At 46.2% G+C, this 22,291-nt stretch overlaps 1 pseudogene; it reads left to right on the top strand.

Moving 5' to 3' along the window:
* Positions 1 to 22,291, top strand: part of LOC148521893 (solute carrier family 22 member 2-like) — an 82,457-nt pseudogene that overhangs the window by 36,102 nt on the left and 24,064 nt on the right.

The raw sequence follows: 22,291 nt of genomic DNA, 5'->3' as shown, positions 1-22,291 counted from the left end.
CGACCACCTGCGCTCCAGCTGGCCAATATGTCGGCGTGAGCCGAAGGAGCGCAGGCGTCGACGTACCTCCGCATATGCGGAACGCTTGCGCCTATTGGAGATGGGTGGAGGCTGACTGGTGATCCTCCTGTCCATCACCTCCGTCAGCACCAGCAGTTCGCGCCTGGTGAATGCGGCGGATCTCATGATGGCAATGGTGTTTTTTTGACAAAATATTTTTAATAAAGCACCCAAAAAAAATTTGATTGGCTAATGTATTTGGGAAATTAACAGGACCAATTCTATTAGTTAGTGTATGAGTCATGTGTTCGACAGGGCCAGAAATCTCTTGAGAGTTATGATAGGCTTGATGCAGTGACATGCGTAAGCTAATTTAAATAAAGAAATGAACCACAGAAAAATTGTGGGGAGACAAACAAATAGAACAATTGTTTAATTGGGGCTAACATGTCTTTGGAACAATAAAAGCGAAGGTTTCAGCCGTACGTATTCTGCGAGCAAATACAAACACGGACAAGATTAAAGTTTATTGCATTGTGTTGAAAAAAAAAAAGAAATTAAGCTAATTGATATATTGATTGGCATGATACGATTGAGGGAGGTAGGCCGAAAAAACGAGCAGGTAATCGGAATCTGACAGTCCCACTTCCGGTTTGTACTTGTGCGTGCGTTCCCTTCAAGCCATTTCGGGGATGTACGCTCGCTATTTGGCACGCTCGTTAGTCAGAGAAGGTGTCGCCTGAGTTTGGGGCGGATTTTTAGCTGCGTAGGAAAAAATGAGCGAGTGCTTGAATTTAAATATTTTTTTACGTACGGCGAACGTGCGTACGCCCACTTGCGAGTGGGTCTGAATCAGGGCCTATATTTTGATTGTGAAAAAAAGCACCTTCTATTGATACACACACACACAGATATATAACACAAAGTTATTATTCCTGAGTACCACTGCCTCTCCTTTATGTTATGCATACTTACCGACTTTACAAATCTCATCTCCGTGAGCAGCGAGAGATCTGCCTACTCTTCCAGGATGCAGGGGGGCTACCCGAAAAATCGTGAGCCACCTGCAAACTCGGAGGGAGTAGGCAAGTATACACATATTGTATACCAATATAATAATTCTGTAAGGTGTGTCCCATCTAAGGTCTCCCACTGCTAGGGAGCAGTGACATGCTGACGTAACTAGGGCAGGGCGAGTGGGGCACGTGCCCTGGGCGCCATGGGACCAGCAGCTTGGGGGGGTTGTCACGCCGCCGGCCACGGTACCAGCCCGTCCTAGTTAGACTGTGTAGTGCCGACCGCAGTGAGTGCGGTCAGCACTACACATTACACAGGACCGGCGCTAGGGCATCATACAAAGTGTATAGTGTGTCCTAATTCCAGCTTATACAGGATCAGCGATCACAGTAAGCCATTAAATGCGGCGGTAAGGCCATCCTGCCTAAGCTGAATGTTTTTATTTCAGATGTGGGCACCATTCCAGAGTATTGGAGCAAGTCTGGGAGTCTGGGAGAGCAGCAGAAGAACCTAGCACTGCCCTGGACATATATATTCATATTGGTCTCATATGCACTGGACAGTGTATTATTATGCAGTATTAATAATTAAGCCTATAGATGGTCTAGAGCAGTGCACCCCTAACAGTGCATGTTTCCAGATCTCCTAGTTGGTGCATAGGTGTATTTATTACTGGCTGTCAAATCCACAAGTGGTGCTAATTATTTAATTTGTGATACTGAGAAGCACTAGTAAATTGTATTATATTACTATTTCTATTGTGGTCATGGTGTGGGTTGGGGGAGAGGGTTCTCTAGGCAACCAGAAACCCCCCTGCGTTTGACTATGCCCCCCCTAACCAGTGATCGCACTGAGCGGAAAAAGATGCGGGTCCCAGGAACCCCTCACTTTGAAAAGGCGGTAGTTAGCAGTTGGGGAAGAGCTGTGGGTAAAGGCAGGGAGAAGTTGGAGTAGAGCTGGAGCTAGAGGGGAGTAGGGGCAGGCAGAGCTGGGGGTAGGGAGGGGTAAGTGCAGAAAGTAGTTGTGACAGGGCTGGGGGCAAGGAGCAGGCTAGGAGCAGGTAGTGCTGGTAGTAGGAAGGGGGCAATGGTAGATAGCACCTGGGGCAAGGAAGGGGTTAAGGGGAGGCAGTACTAAGGGTAGGGAGGGGGTAAGTGTAGATAGCAGCTGGATCAGTACTGGGGTCAAGGAGGAGGTTAGGGGCAGGCAGTGCAGGGGATAAGGTGGGGGGTGCATACAGTTAACAGTCAGGGTAAATGGGTGGCATCCCTTAAAAACTGTTCTTTATACTACTGGCTGAATTCTTCTATTGGTACTTAAATATACGCACGAGTTGCACTGTATTTACTGCCTCCATTAGGGGCAAAAGAAGGATATCTAGCAGGGTGTTGCTGTAATACCTGTTCTATCGGATATGGGGGGAGTCAATATTCATGGAGATTTATTGCAACGGGGGGGTGAGATTGCCACCAGTTAAGTGGTTAAAATAATGCTTTTAAAAAGAGAGAGAGAGAGAGAGAGAGAGAGAGAAGAAAGTTGGTGGGTGAGGTGGGATAGTGAAAAATGCATATGTACACTCACCTAAGTTATAGTGTGAGTGGGATCCGTGTAGAGATGAGCGGTTCGGATTCTGTGGAATCTGAACCGCTCTAAACATAGGGCATCCGAGTCCACCCGAACCCTGTTCAGGTGTTCCCCGCCTGACTCGGATCCCCGTTCAGGGCTGAACGGCGCCCTCTTGCTGTCAGATTCTCGCAAGAGAATCCGACAGCAGGGCTCCTCTAGTGTAGGGCAGACCGCTGTGACAGTGGTCTGCCCTACACAGACATAAACACACAGCCGCCAGCGGCAGCTGTTTGTTTGTAATAGCAGCCAAGGAGAGTCAGGCAGACTCTCATTGGCTGATGCACGGAGGGAGCCGGTTGGAGCTCACTCATGAGCTCCGTCTTCCTCCGCTGCGGGTGATGGGAGAGACGTCCCATAGTGCAGAGAGGAGCGGACGGCAACGGTCACAAGCAGGAGCGGGGATTCAGGTAAGTTGTTTTTTTTCTGTGTAAGGCGGCGCTACTGGGGGCATACTACAAGGGGCACACTACAAGGGGCATAACTACTGGGGGTACTTATTCTAATGGGGGCATACTACAAGGGGCACAACTACTGGGGGCACTTATTCAAATGGGAGTAAACTACAAGGGGCATAACTACTGGGGGCACTTATTCTAATGGGGTCACACTACAAGGGACATAACTACTGGGGGCACTTATTCTAATGGGGGCTAACTACAAGGGGCATAACTACTGGGGGCACTTATTCTAATGGGGGCACACTACAAGGGGCATAACTACTGGGGGCACTTATTCTAATGGGGGCACACTACAAGGGGCATAACTAGTGGGGGCACTTATTCTAATGGGGGTATACTACAAGGGGCATAACTACTGGGGGCACTTATTCTAATGGGGGCACACTACAAGGGGCATAACTACTGGGGGCATACTACAAGGGGCATAACTACTGGGGGCACTAATTCTAATGGGGCACACTACAAGGGGCATAACTACTGGGGGCACTTATTCTAATGGGGGCACACTACAAGGGGCATAACTACTGGGGCACTTATTCTAATGGGGGTATACTACAAGGGGCATAACTACTGGGGGCACTAATTCTAATGGGGCACACTACAAGGGGCATAACTACTGGGGGCACTTATTCTAATGGGGGCACACTACAAGGGGCATAACTACTGGGGCACTTATTCTAATGGGGGTATACTACAAGGGGCATAACTACTGGGGATACTTATTCTAATGGGGGCACACTACAAAGGGCATAACTACTGGGGGCACTTATTCTAATGGGGGCATACTACAAGGGGCATAACTACTGGGGGCACTTATTCTAGGGCACACTACAAGGGGCATAACTAGTGGGGGCACTTATTCTAATGGGGGCATACTACAAGGGGCACTTATTCTAATGGGGGCATACTACAAGAGGCATAACTACTGGGGGCACTTATTCTAATGGGGCATACTACAAGGGGCATAACTAATTGGGGCACAACTACTGGGGGCAGTTGTAATGTGGGAATACTACTAGGGGCACTTGTAATGGGGGCACTTGTAATGGGGGCACTACTAATGGGGGCATATAACTAGGGGCACTACTAATGGGGGGCACTGCATAGGGGGCACTACTACTGAGGGCATTGTGTAAGGGATACCACTGCTGGGGGCATTGTATAAGGGACACTATTGCTGTGGGCATTGTATAAGGGGCACTACTACTGTGGGCTTTGTGTATAAGGGTCACTAATGTGGACATTGTGTAAAAGGGGCACTACTGTGGGCATTGTGTAAAAGGGGCACTACTGTGTGTTGTAACATAAATAAAAGACACTACTTTATGGTGTATTGTGAATCACTATGTGCGGTGTAATGTGAATAAGATTGTGCACTGTGACTCCTCATTGGGCCGTAGCCACCTGTGTATACAAGTACTGTGACTCTGCTGGCCGTACCCCATTGGGTGGGTGGGTGAGCTCAAGGACCATTCCATCTTGCTCTGCCTTTCATTTCTGCCACTGCTGTGTGGCAATGTGTCATAGATGTGCTTTAAACTGTGATGTCTGTGCTACTGCTCTGTCGCTTAGTAACCAGTCAGCTCACTGCAACCTTTGGCCAATAATGGTGAAAACTATAATTTAAACTGTGAGGTGGTCTAAATTGACTTTAAATGACCGGAAATTAATGTTATTGAGGTTAATAATAAAGACAAAAAAGCCCAGTTTATGTGATTTTAGCTTTTTTTGTAAATTTTTGTAAAAATATCCAAATCCAAATCCAAAGCCAGTCACCGCAGTTTGGCAAATCCAAATCCAAAGCCGGACGACGAATTAGAACCAAATCCAAATCCGGCAAAAAAGGTCCGACGCACATCCTTAGATCCGCGCTGTGTGATCTTCAGGTGGGCATGAATCAGGGGTCCCTTTAAGAAGGCAAAGTCACCTCTGCAGATGTAAGGGATAGTGCGCAGCAGTGGTAGGCTGCTTCAGAGTTCTTTCTTCTGGCAGCCTCATTATGACATAATGGGGGCTGCTGCTGTACCAGGAAACCCTCGGAGAGGTCAGTTACTGGCCTCCAGTCTATACCGCATGAGCCAGATGTTCCCCACCAAACCCCATCAGAGGGCTCCGGAGCAGTGATGCTGGCCTGTCTGCAGCCATTCACTCCGGCATTCCCTGCCGGCACAGCTCTTGCTGATGGGCTTATGGTTGGTTACAGGGTTCCTGCTGCATGTTCAATGGTGCAGCTCCTCTTCATAGTATGATTATAACAAAAAGAAGAAAGAAGGCTCTCTTTTGGGGGCACTCTTTGTATATAATTATTGATGATAAGAATAAAATTTAGCATTTATTAGATCCATTAAAATAAAGGCTTCAAGGTATAAAAGGACAATACAAGACACTACAAAACAAAGATACATATATATATATATTAGAGATGAGCGGTTCGGATTCTGTGGAATCCGAACCGCTCCGAACATTGGGGATCCGAGTCCACCCGAACCCTGTTCGGGTGTTCACCGCCTGACTCGGATCCCCGTTCGGGGCCGAACGGCGGCCGCCTGATGTCGGATTCTCACTAGAGAATCCGACATCAGGTCTCCTCGCGTGTAGGGCAGAGCGCAGTGATAGCGCTCTGCCCTACACAGACACAGACACACAGCCGCCAGCGGCAGCTGTGTGTTTGTTACAGCAGCCAATGAGAGTCACACAGACTCTCATTGGCTGCTGCACGGAGGGAGCCGGCTGGAGCTCACACATGAGCTCCGTCTTCCGGCTCCCTCCTTAGCGTGTGACAGAGCGGACGGCGTGGGAGCGGGGATACAGGTAAGTTTTATTTTTTTTATTTTTTTACTTGTCAAAGGTCCGGGGGCGCTACTGGGGGGGGGGGTCTGCACTACTGGGGGGGTCTGCTACTGGGGGGGGCTATACTACTGGGGGGGCCATACTACAGAGGGGCCTGCTACTGGGGGGGCTATACTACTGGGGGGGGTCTGCACTACTGGGGGGGGGTCTGCTACTGGGGGAGGCAATACTACTGGGGGGGCCATACTACAGAGGGGCCTGCTACTGGGGGGGCTATACTACTGGGGGGGGGGTCTGCTACTGGGGGGGCCATACTACTGGGGGGGATCTGCACTATTGGGGGGCCATACTACAGAGGGGCCTGCTACTGGGGGGGGGCTATACTACTGGGGGGGTCTGCACTACTGGGGGGGGTCTGCTACTGGGCAGGGCTATACTACTGGGGGGGCCATACTACAGAGGGGCCTGCTACTGGGGGGGGGTCTGCTACTGGGGGGGCCTACTACAGGGGGGCCCATACTACAGGGGGGGCTACTACTGGAGCAGCCTACTACTGGGGGGGCCTGCTACTGGAGCAGCCTACTACTGGGGGAGCCATACTACTGGGGGGGCATACTACTGGGTGGCATGCTAATGGGGGGCATACTACTGGGGGGGCCTGCTAATACTGGGGGGGCCTGCTAATGGGGGGCATACTACTGGGGAGCATTCAACTGGGGGCACTGCATAGTGGACCGTACTACTAAGGGGACTGCATAGGGGGCACCACTGCTGGGGGACATTGTGTAAGGGACACCGCTACTGTGGGCATTGTGTAAAAGGGTCACTACTGTGGGCATTGTGTAAAAGGGGCACTACTGTGTGTCGTAACATAAATAAGAGACACTACTTTATGGTGTAATGTGAATCAGGCCCTATGTGCGGTGTAATGCCTATAAGATTGTGCACTGTGACTCCTAGGGCCGTAGCCCACTTTGTAAACAAGTACTGTGACTCTGCTGGCCGTACCCCACTGGGTGGGTGCACTACTTTTCATTTCTGCCACTGCTGTGTGGCAATGTGTCATAGATGTGCTTTATACTGTGGTGTCTGTGTCATTGTGCCGCTGCTTTGTCGCTTAGTAACCAGTCAGCTCACTGCAACCTTTGGCCAATAATGTTGAAAACAATATTATAAGCTGTGATATGGTCTAAATTGACTGGAAATTAATGTTATTGAGGTTAATAATACTCTAGGAAGAAAAAAAAGACCAATTTATGTGATTTTAGCTTTTTTTGTCAATTTTTGTAAAAAAATCCAAATCCAAATCCAAATCCAAAGCCAGTCACCGCAGTTTGGCAAATCCAAATCCAAAGCCGGACGACGAATTAGAACCAAATCCAAATCCGGCAAAAATGGTCCGGCGCACATCCCTAATATATATATATATGTTGCAATCTGTAAATATCGTGTCCTAAGATATAGGTGAATCCAAATTCTTTATTTGATAAATGAGGATATGGTATAAATTATGCAGTGGAAACACTGCATCCATACAAATTCCTTCTATTAATTTGATAGTTCACCATTAGGACATTTATGCAACATCAAGAAAAAATAGCGAGAAGCGAAAATATTAATTGATATCTTAAACCAATATGTTCAATATATCATGTCCTGAAGTATAGGTGAATCCAAATTCTTTTACTAATAAATGAGGATGTGGTGTTAATTATGTAGTGGGAACACTGCATCCATACAAATTCCTTCTATTGGTATAGTAATTCACCATTAGGACATATATGCAACATCAAGAAAACAATATATAGCGAAATCGAAAATATCAATTGATATCTTAAACCAATTTGGTCAATATGTTTGTAAACCTCCAATATTGTCTATGCAAGGGTTATGCAGAAATTCAGCAATGATATGTGCCATGAAGTAGTTGATGCAGAGTGATCAGTATTTCTGCACATAAGTATACATAAGGCTCTAACATCCAAAGTCTTGTTTATAATATAATCTGTAAAGATCCCAGACGGAGAAAATCATACCATGTGCTGAGTTGGAATAATTTGTTCATACAGGAACAGCTAAATAATATTTTTAAGTGTGCTTGCAAGCATATGAAATTAAATCAGTTCTTAATCTGTAGTTCCTTAAATATGTTGACCAATCATCTTGTCCACAACATGTGTGGAATCTGCAGTTTGTCCAAATACAACAGTAAATATACAGGCAGAGTTATGACATTCTGATGTGCAGACACAGCAGTCTGCGCAGTGATACAATTACCCTTGAGATGAGACAGAGTGGAGGGGAATGGTCGGCTAGTGCACTAGTCCGGCCAGATTCATTCTAGGTCACTGGACGCGCGTTTCGCCCGCTATAGGCTTGTTCACCATCGCATGCAGTGCAGGAGCTCTGCTCTTACCTTTTGTACACGTCTTCCTGTCAGTGTCCCGATCACGTGATCGCGGGACATCTATTTTCATTGGCTCTGTCTCCCATGTGATCACCTGTCTTGGTCACATGTGTCAACAGAGCCATCTGGTATCTATCATTCTATTAGAGACAGAGTATCCGTCTCCTGTTTGTATGAGGTTAACTCCTGCTGTGCCAGTCTGCACAGGGTTGCACTGACTGATAACCACAGTGCATAGCGCGGAATATGATATAATTGATAATGAAGTAAAGTTGCACTATTATCTTTTCTAGTAAGGATGAAGGTTAATTAAGTAAAAAGATACACAAAATATAGATTCATTGAGTGGATCAAATGTGTTATCTGATCAGTATTAGTTAAGATGTGACAATTATCCTTAAATAGGCCTGATTATTCAATGCTGGTAGTTTTGTAGCGCATATACCATCCTATTCAAAGGAGAGTATTGGGTAACATATCCATACTAATAATAATGAACTTGTTAAGTTAGTAAATAAATGATTGACTTCTAAATTGCTAAATAGCTGATAGTCACAATACATAAGTCATCCTAAGGAGGTATAGAATGGTTATGTTGTGCAAAAAGTCCACTGTTCTTGTCTATATAATAAAGATAAAGAGGATAAAAAGATTTTTTTAAATATACATGCACGACTTTTGATATTTTCTCTGGTCAGCATTGGTCATAGTATAAGAGTCCTAATGTAAAGGCACCTATTAAATGTCGGTCAGATATTTGCCGCGTAGTGTTAACCATCTATGGATAAGAAGAAGGACAGCAATATGTTCCATATATTGATTAGGTTCATATTTCATCCCCATGTGTTGTCTTGGTGGCATGTTGGGAGTGATGCGGGGAACATATATGTAAGGTCCTAAACCCAGAGGTAGGCAAAATAGATTGTGCCGTGAAAAAAGTGGCACCATATAGTTAACACAGGTGACAGCTACTGCATGCCATTATATCATGTATTGAATGGCACGTGAGCGTATCATCTGTGTAATAAGGTGTCTGAATGGGTACATTGGGTATCTGCTGTTACATTGTATCAGCCAGAGGAAAACCTGTTGATATCATTGCAGGACTCCTCCCTGAAAATCTATAATGAGAGTACCCATATGGAAGTAATAAAGTTGAGCATAGATCTTACTGCAGTGGCAATTGCCCAAGTTACTTTCCATCATATGTCCAGATAGACATTGGTGATTGGTGAACATTGGGGTCATACATGGAGTAAATTGAAGGAAGAGAGAACAATGTGACTTCCATTAGTACTGGTAGGGAGACGGCTCTGTTGCTAATAGCATTGCAGAGTCATAATTCCTGTTTTCCTATAGGTGTCACATATAGAGAGTAAGGTGTCTCTGAATCCAGAGAAATATTGGTGCTAGTAAGAAGTTCCTTGAATAAATGATTGACTTCTAAATTGCTAAATAGCTGATAGTCACAATACATAAGTCATCCTAAGGAGGTATAGAATGGTTATGTTGTGCAAAAAGTCCACTGTTCTTGTCTATATAATAAAGATAAAGAGGATAAAAAGATTTTTTTAAATATACATGCACGACTTTTGATATTTTCTCTGGTCAGCATTGGTCATAGTATAAGAGTCCTAATATAAAGACACTTATTAAATGTCGGTCAGATATTTGCCGCGTAGTGTTAACCATCTATGGATAAGAAGAAGGACAGCAATATGTTCCATATATTGATAGATAGATTAGGTTCATATTTCATCCCCATGTATTGTCTTGGTGGCATGTTGGGAGTGATGCGGGGAACATATATGTAAGGTCCTAAACCCAGAGGTAGGCAAAATAGATTGTGCCGTGAAAAAGGTGGCACCATAAGGTTAACACAGGTGACAGCTACTGCATGCCATTATATCATGTGTTGAATGGCACGTGAGCGTATCATCTGTGTAGTAAGGTGTCTGAATGAGTACATTGGGTATCTGCTGTTACATTGTATCAGCAAGAGGAAAACCTGTTGATATCATTGCAGGACTCCTCCCTGAAAATCTATAATGAGAGTACCCATATGGAAGTAATAAAGTTGAGAATAGATCTTACTGTAGTGGCAATTGCCCAAGTTACTTTCCATCATATGTCCAGATAGACATTGGTGATTGATGAATATTGGGGTCATACATGGAGTAAATTGAAGAAAGAGAGAACAATGTGACTTCCATTAGTACTGGTAGGGAGACGGCTCTGTTGCTAATAGCATTGCAGAGTCATAATTCCTGTTTTCCTATAGGTGTCACATATAGAGAGTGAGGTGTCTCTGAATCCAGAGAAAAATTGGTGCTAGTAAGAAATTCCTTGAATAATAAGGAATTAGACAGTGTGAGTGTGTGAATGTAGAACAGTGTATAAAAGTAGATATATTATTCGATATATCATTTATTCTGAGGAATTGCTAAAATGTGACCATATCGTGAATGTACCGTATATACTCGAGTATAAGCCGACCCGAATATAAGCCGAGGTACCTACTTTTACCCCAAAAAACTGGGAAAACTTATTGACTCGAGTATAAGCCTAGTGTGGGAAATGGCAGGAGCTGGTAGTGCCCCCAGTAGTAATTCCCCCTGGTTGTGCCCCCAGTAGTAATCCCTCCTGGTAGTGCCCCAGTGGCAATCCCCCCTTTCAGTGCCTCCAGTACTAATCCCCCCCTGGTAGTACCCCCAGTGGTAATCCCCCCTTTTAGTGCCCCCTGTAGTAATCCCCCACTGGTAGTGCCCCCTGTAGTAATCCCCCCTGGTAGTTCCCCCAGTGGTAATACCCCTTTTAGTGCCCCCTGCAGTAATCCCCCCTGTAGTAATTCCCCCCTGGTAGTGCCCCCTGTAGTAATCCCCCCGGTAGTTCCCCCAGTGGTAATACCCCTTTTAGTGCCCCCTGCAGTAATCCCCCCCTGTAGTAATTCCCCCCTGGTAGTGCCCCCTGTAGTAATCCCCCCTGGTAGTTCCCCCAGTGGTAATACCCCTTTTAGTGCCCCCTGCAGTAATCGCCCCCTGGTAGTGCCCCCTGTAGTCCCCACCATCCAGTAGAGAGAGGCGTGACAAGAATAATAAAAAAAAAAAATCACTTACCTGTAACTCCCTGGTCCCGCCGCTGTCTGCTCCTCCGGCCGCTTTGGCCGGAGGAGTGGGAGCAGCAGCAGCCGCTGAGAGTCTGACAGACTCTCAGCGGCTGCTGATTACACCAAACACGCAGCTGCCGGCTCCGACGGCTGTGTGTTTGGCGGTGTGTAGCGCTGACCGAACTCCGTACGGTCAGCGCTACACTTGACTCGAGTATAAGCCGAGGGGGTACTTTTTCAGCACATTTTTTGTGCTCAAAAACTCGGCTTATACTCGAGAATATACGGTAGTTACTGTGAAGATCTAACTTAAGATCTTGTTAGAAGTGTTAAAGTGAAAAATGTGGTCGGAGATTATGTGACCAGGTGATGTCAGTGAAAGAGGAAAATAATGATTGTTAGATTCCTAGATTAGGGTGATAACATAAGGTAGAATGAATAAAAAATGTTGTTGAACCAAGGAGATATAATAAATTAATCTCTATGCTAAAAAAGAATTATGATAAAAAATGTTGTTTATTTGTCCATGTAGAGATAAGTGGACAGATAACCCCATTAAAGAATTTGTTAAGAAGTTAATTAGATAAAGGCACTATAATTTATATACTCATTTAGACCATCAGGGTTTAATGCTCCCAATTTGAAAGTCCAGGCACTCTCTTTTTGAAGTAACTCCCGTGTCATGTCTCCTCCACATATACCAAGACTAATTTTCTCTAGGCCAAAGCATTTAAAATCCTGGTTGGATCCTTGATGGTATCTTAGGAAGTGTCGGGCTACCGAGGTTAGCTTTCTGTGTTTTTCCAAGTCCGAGGATGCATTTCTAATGGAACCAATATGTTCCAGGATTCTATGTTTAAATGCTCTAGATGTCATACCAACGTATTTTTTATTGCAGCTGCACACTATGCAGTAGATCACCCCTACTGCATTGCAGTTCATGAAGTTTTTTATATATAGTGTTTGGCCAAATTTGTCTTCCACTTTGTTAGTCTTTAATATGAATTGACATGCTTTGCAAGTGCCACATGGAAAGGTTTCTGTTAGTTTCGCTGGTCTTGGTGGGTTTTTGATGAAATGACTCCTTACCAGCCCATCACGTAGGTTTTTGGAACGTCTCCAGCTCATAGAGACCTTGTCATCAAGAATTTTTGATAGGTCTCTGTCAAGATCTAGGGTATGCCAGTGTTTTAGTATGATCTCCTGTATCTGTCTCCATTCCTGACAAAAGTCGCCGACAAAGCGGAGTTTATCTGGGGTCTTTTTAGCTTTATTATCTTTAGTTGGAAAGATTAAGGACTCCCTTGGTATGTCAGATGTGATTTTTTTAGCTCTTTTAATCGACCTTTTGCTGTAACCTCTTTCCAGAAGTCTCTCAGTAAGTTCTATACATTTTTCCTCAAAGATCTTTTTATCGGAGCAATTACGTCTTATTCTTAGAAATTCCCCTTTGGGTAGATTTTCTGTAGTAGGTGGAAAGTGAGAACTGGTTTGATGTAGAAGATTATTTGTTGCAGTTTCCTTTCGGAATAGTTCTGTTTGAATCATGCCGGTGGGATCTTTATATATTCTTAGATCTATGAAGGGAACTGATTGGTGACTGATGTAGTGCGTCAGTTTCAGATTTATGGAATTGATATTTAGACTTCCAATAAATGACATCAGAGAATTTTCATCACCTTCCCAGATCACGATGATGTCGTCTATGTATCTCCACCATGCAGTTACATGTTTCGTAAAGTTGTCATTTTTGTCACAGAATACAATTTCTTTCTCCCACCATCCTAGAAACAGGTTTGCGTAGGTCGGGGCACATGCTGCCCCCATAGCTGTTCCCCTAATTTGGAGATAGTGCTGATCACCAAATGTAAAGCTGTTTCTAGTTAGTACGAACTCCAATAGTTCCATCAGGAAGTGGTGGAAGTCATTAAACCCTTCCATCATTAGGAAGTATTTCACTGCATTCATACCTAGTGCATGTTCTATGCTGGTATATAGTGATTCTATATCCAGCGTTACTAGTAGGTGTTGTTCATCTAATCTTACATCATTTAATTTTCGCAGTACATCTGCTGTGTCCTGGACATAGGATGGTAGGCCCAGGACATGATGCCTCAGATGTAAATCAATGAATTTTCCAACTTTTTCTGATACTCCCCCTATCCCAGACACAATAGGTCTTCCTGGTGGTTCAGAGAGGTTTTTGTGTACTTTTGGGAGGAGGTAAAATGTTGGTGTTTTGGGGTATGGTATTTTGAGATATTCATATTCTTGTTTACGAATTGTCCCATCCGAAAGGGCTTTGTCCAATATCCTATTGAGGATTATGTTGGAATTGTCAGTAGGATTAAATATAATTCTTTTATAACACCTTGTGTCCTCCAATTGACGTAAAGCTTCCTTAATATATAGATCCTTAGGCCAAATCACGATGTTGCCCCCTTTATCCGAGGGCTTAATGACTACATCTTGCCATTTATTCATCTCTTTGAGTGTTTTTATTTCCTGGCTGGTCATGTTACCATATGTTCGTTTTTTCTACTTCCTACTTTGGTTGTGTAGGGTTTCCACTGCATAATTTACACCATATCCTCATTTATCAAATAAAGAATTTGGATTCACCTATATCTTAGGACACGATATTTACAGATTGCAACATATATATATATATATATATATATGTATCTTTGTTTTGTAGTGTCTTGTATTGTCCTTTTATACCTTAAAGCCTTTATTTTAATGGATCTAATAAATCCTAAATTTTATTCTTATCATCAATAATTATATACAAAGAGTGCCCCCAAAAGAGAGCCTTCTTTCTTCTTTTTGTTATAATCACGTTATATATCTGGGCTGTGGGGAGCACCACCAATAGTAGTTATTTTTGAGATCTAACTTGTGTTAGATATATATTGAACTTGATTTTGGTAACGACTATATTACATCACTAATAGATAGTTCTCAGTGCAGACATAACCCCCCTCCTCTTCATAGTATGCACATGCAGTTTGCAGAGCAGAGCTCAAGGAGGTGGAGCTGCGCAGCTCTGTGTCACTGTCTACTGTATCCGGCTGCCAGTAGCAACCGCAGAAATAGCCGCTGGCAGTATGATTTGCAAAATATAAAAAAATGCCCTAAAATTACAGGGGGGAGTGGCGTGCGGCGCCTTCTGACAATTTTGGTGCCTGGAGCATGTGCTCCACTGGCTGTGATGTAAATGGCTGGGGAGGCATTGGCTAGTATCAGAGCCAGATTTACAGATACATATATGAACCAGAGGGACCATGTGGGCATTATACAAAGGTGCAGCAGTATATAGTGCTGGAAATGTGGTGTATTTTGATCAGGGATGTGCGGAAAAGGTAGAAGGGGAGTCAGTGCCTCACCTGCCATACACTTTTTACTCCAGAGTTTTGACTATAAAAATGATTAGAATAATAAAAGAAGATATTTATAATATTTTCTTGACATTTTTCTTATAATTTTTATAATAAAAACTGTGGAGTATACCTAAGTATGAGAGGAAAGACTCTGCCTCACCTGACCGCACATCACTGCTAGGGAGATGGGACAGATCTTGCTAGGTGGAGGACCCAGCCGGGCCCCTCCAGCAAGCCCGGGTAATTGGTACCCGCTCCTCCTCCTCTCAGCGCCCCTGGGAACGTATGGGGGTGGGTGAGGGAAAGGGGACGGGGTAGGGAGCAGTATAGAGCAGCAGAGTGGAGGGCAGATTAGCGGATAGAAAGGGGGCAGGGATGAACAGAGCAGGGGTGGGGTGGACTAGGGTGACCCGACTTCGTACAATATGTGTCAATTGTTACTTATGTTACTCATTGCAATTTTAAGATGATTTGGACAGAATCATCTTTGTCTTCTGTTGGAGGGAAGTTCATACAGTATATGCATTGTAATTTTGTACATTGTGTAAAATGTGATGCACTGTACATGGGACAGATGCAGTTGATGCTGATTGTTGCATCGCTGTGATCTCCTTAGTCCCTAGTTTCATGACTGTGATTTTATTGGGTAACAGATCTCAATACATTATCCAATTTAGTAACTGCACAGAAAATCACAAAATGATTTGTGCTTTTTTAAACTTGAACCTTAAAATGGGTAGAGTACAGGATCCCGGCGGTCGGGATACCAGTAATCAGAATACTGACAGCAGCATCCTGATAGGATTAGGTAAGTATCCTAACCCTCCCTCTAACCCTAACCCACCTTTCCTGCAGCCTAACCCTCCTCCCCCGCAGCCTAACCCTCTCACTAGAGCTTAACCCTAACTCCTAACTATTGGCGTCACTATGGGGGTGCGGAACGTACTCAGTGACAGGAGCCGGGTGCTGCAGTGTGACATCAACAGCACTCAGTTTCTGTCAAAGAGCAGGAGCCGACAGTGCAGCACTAGCCTCCAGGGGCAGCCCAGCATCACCCTTTATGGTAGGCCACACCCCCTTTCGGGGGATACAGCGTGCGTACCGGGTGTCACCAGACCCGGTGATGCCTCTGCACCTAACCCTAATACTATTGGAATGTCAGCGGTCGGGATTCTGACCGCTGGCATCCTGACTGCCGGGATGCCGACTACATCTGCTTAAAACAACTTGACCTATATCCTTAAAGGCTTATATGCTAATTTTAAAAACTCTAAAAATAAGAAAGGTTAAGGAGTTACTCTTATTATATAGCAGTTTTATTGTATATTTGAACCCTTACTTATAAAATGAACAAAGCTAGGCAAAGGGGTCAATCTAATTAGGTGCGAATTGTGGGGTGCGAGATGCTATTTTCACTTTGAATTTGCATAGCGAATTCATTTTGCAATCCAATTACCAACTCGCACTGAACCATTCAGACCGAGGAGCTCATTCAGACCGGATTGCTAGGCAGCGGCTGCTCGCTCTTGCCGATAATGGCACATCTGCGCAAGCGTATGGCTTGCAATGCGCGTGCGCATGCCAGTCTTAGCGATCGGGAATCGAGCGCTCGTTGCACACAGACTGGACGCTACTTTGAGTGACAGATTGCGCCGTTTGAGGGTGGTAACAGGGGAAGGTGTCTTGGCATCACAACGGAGTTTAATGGGTGTGTATAATTAGCAAAGTAGCGTAACTGAACACGTCACTTGGTTGTTTTTTAGCCTGAACTGCTCGCAGTGCTTGCGGGAGGGTAGGGTCTATCATAAGCGCTGCGAGCAGCTCCGACGGCCCTCGATGTTCCCGATTAAATACACACTTGACAGGTGGGAGGTTTTATAGTCCTATGTACGTTCACTGCCATCGCTCTCTAGGACATAGAGGGCGTCCTTACACCGCAAATTTGCATACCCAGCCCCTTTTGCAAGCGAGCATCCACTGCTTAGCGACTGGGTCTGAATGAGCTTCTGAATTCGCAACTTTCCACTCGCACCTCCCTGAGGGTGAGAGAAGGAAAGGAAAATCTTTATTTTAACGTTAAAATGTTGGGACACTGGCCCTGATTCAGAGCCGGACGCTCTGAATCAGGGCCGTCCCTCTGAATTTAAGAGTGGCCTCCTGGCCACTTGCATAGCTGTGGGTGACTACATACAGCTATAGCGAGTGGCCAAAATGATGGTTGCGATGGTCAAGACCATCGTGACCATCGGGCTTGTGACGAGACCCTTGTGGTAGGGTCTTGTTGCCGCAAGCCCTGGAGTGATTTTGGCTCTATCCCATAGGAACGCCTCCATCTGGGCAGCCATGCCCCCGGCACGCCCACCAAAGGTCAGACTCTCAACGGCTGCTGCTGCTCCCACTGCGGGAGCCATCTTCCGGCTCCCGCAGTGGGTAATGGGACAGACGTCAAGAGTAATAACGTCTCTCAAATGCAAGGCGGCCGCAGGAGCTGTTAGCGGCGGGACCAGGAGCGGGAGTTTCAGGTAAGTGATTTTTTTTTTCTATTCTTTTTACGTCTCTCTTTACTGGGGGGGGGACTTCTGGGGGCACTACCAGGGGGCGATTACTGCAGGGGGCACTAAAAGGGGGCATTACCACTGTGGAAACTACCAGGGGGGGATTACTACAGGGGGCACTACCACGGGGGGATTACTACAGGGGGCACTAAAAGGGGGGATTACCACTGGGGGCACTACCAGGGGGGGATTACTACTGGAGGCTCTGAAAGGGGGGATTACCACTGGGAGCACTACCAGGAGGGATTACTACAGGGGGCACAACCAAGGGGAATTACTACTGGGGGCACTACCAGCTGCTGCCATTTCCCACCCTAGGCTTATACTCGAGTCAATAAGTTTTCCCAGTTTTTTGTGGTAAAAGTAGGTACCTCGGCTTATATTCAGATCGACTGGTGCAATTCTGAACCTTGGCAAAACCATGTTATTCTATGTTCAGATTTAGAGGTGGGATAGGAGGTGGGTCCTAGTTCAGCTTTAAACCCATTGTTAAAGTAAAACTACTCAGTATTTGTGCACTACAGGCAAAAGAAGCAGTCATTTACATTGTGACATGGTTTGTCCAGGTGCAAATTTGCACCTCGTAGCTAACTTTACTTCTGGTTCTAGATTAATTTACTATAGAATTTACTACAGTAAAAAAATCTTGCAATTGTTCCTTCATCCTTTATCTCTCTCTTGTCTGAAAATTAACAATTATCTCTGTAGTTGTACAATTTAAAAAATATTGAAACTTATAGAAAATACCAAATACCTATAGGCCCATATACCAGAAATTAGTTAGAGCAGTTCTGCGTTTTGCAGATGATTGTGTACAAAAGAATCTTCCATGTATGGGTTTCACCGATTGCCGATATCTATGACCAAAAAGTGTTTGGAATATGTGAATCTTGTCCACCAATATGTTGGATTTTGCTGACCAATCGGGGCTGTAGATGCCAATGTATGATAGTGATCAGCCATTTTGCAGACCGTTTCATCAATAGAACAATACATTAAAATTTTCATATGACTAGTAAAATGACGACCCTTTAATATGATGTTAGGGCACTTGGGAGGCCAATTCTGGGATCGGGATCCCGGGATTTTGGCCTAAAAATGGTCGGTATTGAATCCCGGGACTGGAAGCTTCCAATCCCAGAATTCGCAATTGACCTCCCTAGTGGTGACTTGGGAGGGAGCCGGGTGGCGGTGACTGGGGAGCGAGCTGGGCAGCAGTGACTCACTGCTGCCCGGCTCCCTCCCTAGTCACTGCCGCCTGGCTCCCTCCTTAGTCATTGCCGCCTGGCTCCCTCCCTAGTCACTGCCACCTGGCTCCCTCCCTAGTTACCGCAGCCTGGCTCTCTCCCTAGTCACCGCTGCCTGGCTCCCTCCCTAGTCACCGCTGCCTGGCTCCCTCCCTAGTCACCGCCGCCTGGCTCCGTCCCTAGTCACTGCCGCCTGGCTCCGTCCCTAGTCACTGCCGCCTGGCTCCCTCCCTAGTCACCGCAGCCTGGCTCCCTCCCTAGTCACCGCTGCCACCTGGCTCCCTCCCTAGTCACTGCAGCCTGGCTCCCTCCCTAGTCACCGCTGCCTGGCTCCCTCCCTAGTCACTGCCGCCTGGCTCCCTCCCTAGTCACCGCTGCCTGGCTCCCTCCCTAGTCACCACTGCCCGGTTCCCTCCCTAGTCACTGCCGCCTGGCTCACTCCCTAGTCACTGCGGCCTGGGTCTCTCCCTTGTCACCGCAGCCTGGCTCCCTCCCTAGTCACCGCTGCCTGGCTCCCTCTCTGGTCACCGCAGCCTGGCTCCCTCCCTAGTCACCGCTCCCTGGCTCCCTCCCTAGTCACCGCCGCCTGGCTCCCTCCCTAGTCACCGCTGCCTGGCTCCCTCCCTAGTCACCGCAGCCTGGCTCCCTCCCTAGTCACCGCTGCCTGGCTCCCTCCCTAGTCACCGCAGCCTGGCTCCCTCCCTAGTGAAGCGACTACTTAATTATATCGTATAAAATCCCTGCCTTTTTATTAGTCCCACCCCATTCCCCTTCCCCAAATGGTACCATGTCCAATCCTGAGTAAGTTGGGCTGTAACCTAATGTAGGAGTATTTGATGTAGCTACGCAATTCACATTTCCATCATTTCCTATATTTTCAGGTTTGCCTGTGCTGTTATTTACAAGGGACTGATTATGCACATGGGAGCTTCCAGCAGTGACATTTACTTAGACTTTTTTATCTCGGCTATGGTTGAATTCCCTGCTGCCTTTATAATAATAGTTACAGTGGATCGTATTGGCCGCCGGTATCCATGGGCTGTGGGATGTATAATAACAGGGATAGCATGCCTTGTTACTGCTTTCATTCCTGAAGGTAAGCAATATCTTTATAAAGGTTCCAGGCAGAATCCACACATTAAAGTAAAATACTTTTGCATTTTCATGAGTGAGCTCAACTGTACATGAAAGTTCCAGCGTAGACGACAACTGCAGTAAGTGCAGGAAATCAGGTCCTGTTATTTCACATTTATCAGACAGCTAATATATAATGTGTGGAATTAGTAGAGCCTTTAGGACAGTGGTTCCCAAACTGTGTGCCGTGGCACCCTGGGGTGCCTCAGGACACTCGCAGGGGAGCCTCAGGATGGTGGTCCAGCACCAAATCAAATTATTTATGGTCAATGTAATGTAAATATGTGGACAAATAGAAGCACAAACCTGTCCACCACCACATAACTGAACCTGATGATGACAGATAAGCACAATATACTTCACTTTACAATTTTTTTTCTGAATTTCTCAATAACAAACTTTTAGTTTAGGGGTGACGTGAGAACAATGCTGATACTCTAGGGTGCCGTGGTTCTAAAAAGTTTGGGAACCACTGCTTTAATATGTAACAAACAAATGAAAAGCAAATTAAAGATTACTATTATGTATAAAATAATAATTTTAGTGTTAGTGTAACATGCATATGATCATACATCCAAGTCATGCAAGTATCAGATTTCACTCATCACTTTTCAAAGCCATATGAATTACATACATTGTAGCCTATGAAAAATATAAATGTAATGACTAGAAATGTGCGCAACCCCTGTGTTTTGGTTTTGGATCTATGGGCCTAATTCAGACCCGGTCGCGAGCTCTGGATGCTTGCAAGCGGGTCGATGGTGCCCTAATGCGCATGCACATGACGGAGGGATCTCTGTCGTGCGCATGCGCGAGACCCGCATAGCGACAGCCAAGCTGTCGCTCGGGGTCTCGCACCAAAGGGGGCGTGCTGTCGATGGTGACTGACAGCACGCCCCCTTTGGTGGGCGTGCCGGGGGCGTGGCTGCCAGACGGAGGGGTTCCCATGGTAACGCCTACCGTCTGGAGCCGGCCCACTGACATCACTAGTGATGTCAGTGGGTGTGATTTTGGCTCTGATAGAGCCAAAATCACTCCAGGGCTTGCGGCAGCGAGACCCTACCGCAGGGTCTCGTCGCAAGCCCGATGGTCGCGATGGTCTTGACCATCGCGACCATCATCATGGACGCTCGCTATAGCTGTGGGTGGTAACCCACAGCTATGCGAGCGTCCAAGAGGCCACTCCGTTGAGGTAGGAGGGCACTGATTCAGAGCGAACGCTCTGGTCAGAGCGTCCGGCTCTGAATCAGGCCCTATATCTCCTTCATGGTTTGGATCTGGATTTGGTTTTGCAAACACCGACCTTGCGTGTTTTGGTTTTGGATCTGTATTTTGTTTCTAAAAAATCATAAAACAGTTGAAATTACATAATTTGGGCCTGTTTTTGTTCCTACAGTATTATTAACCTAAATAACATTAATTTCCAGTAATTTACAGTAAATTTGGACCACTTCACAGCTCACAATATTGAATTCATCCAGTTTAGGCCAAAAGGTTGCACCGAGCTAACTGGCTGACTAACCTAAGAGACAGCAGTGGACATCACAAACGTGGCAGTTGAGCTTCCAACATGGCACTGCAGTGGTAGACAGTAGAGATGAGCGGGTCCGGCTCTTAGGGAACCAGACCCGCCCGAACATCGTTATTCCGAGCCAGATCCGAGTCAGGCTTGGGTTTTCCCACCTGACTCGGATCCGATAACGAGGCAAAACATCATCGATCCAGCGTCGGATTCTCGTGGGTTTTGGATTGCATATAAGTTCCTACCCGCTGTGATCGGGACCATTTGCTTGCTGAGTCCATGCAGGGAGGGCTGTGCTGTCCAGGCTGTGTTTGCTGTGCTGTCCATCCATGGGTTTGCTGTGCTGTACATCCAGGGGTGTGCTGTCCATCTGTGGGTGTGCTGTCCATCCAGGGGCGTGCTGTCTATCTAGTGTGCTGTCCATCCAGGGCTGTGCTGTCCATCCAGGGCTGTGCTGTCCATCCAGGGGTGTTCTGTCCATTCAGGGGTGAGCTGTCCATCCAAGGGTATGCTGTGCTATTCATCCATTTTCATTTTCGTATACTGGGATACGGAAGCATACACTGGTGTACAGCCTTCACAGTGTTTATATGGATACACTGGGGGGGGTATGCCCTGCAATGTCACAGTAATTATATAGATGCACTGTGGTACAGCACAAAAAAAACTTCTTTTTAACTTTTTTTTTTTACTTGACTGACTTTTTTTACAGCCTCCGGATGGACAGCACAGCCCCTGGATTGCAGCCCCTGGATGGCAGCCCCTGGATGGACTCAACACATAGCCGCTGGACGGACAGCACAGCCCCACAGCCCCTAGATGGACAGCACACAGCCCCTGGATGAACAGACCAGACCCTGGATGGACAGCCCAGCACACCTTAGGATGGACAGCACAGCACAGCACACCCCTGGATGGACAGCACACCCGTGGATGGACAGCCCAGCACACCCCTGGATGGATAGCACAGCACACCCCTGGACGGACAGCACAGCACACCCCTGGATGGATGGCCCAGCACACCCCTGGATGGATAGCACAGCACACCC

Source organism: Taudactylus pleione, unplaced genomic scaffold (assembly GCF_031769625.1).
Source record: "Taudactylus pleione unplaced genomic scaffold, aTauple2 ptg000154l, whole genome shotgun sequence".
Classification (NCBI taxonomy): Eukaryota; Metazoa; Chordata; class Amphibia; order Anura; family Myobatrachidae; genus Taudactylus; species Taudactylus pleione.
This window is presented reverse-complemented; position numbering and strand designations above follow the sequence as displayed.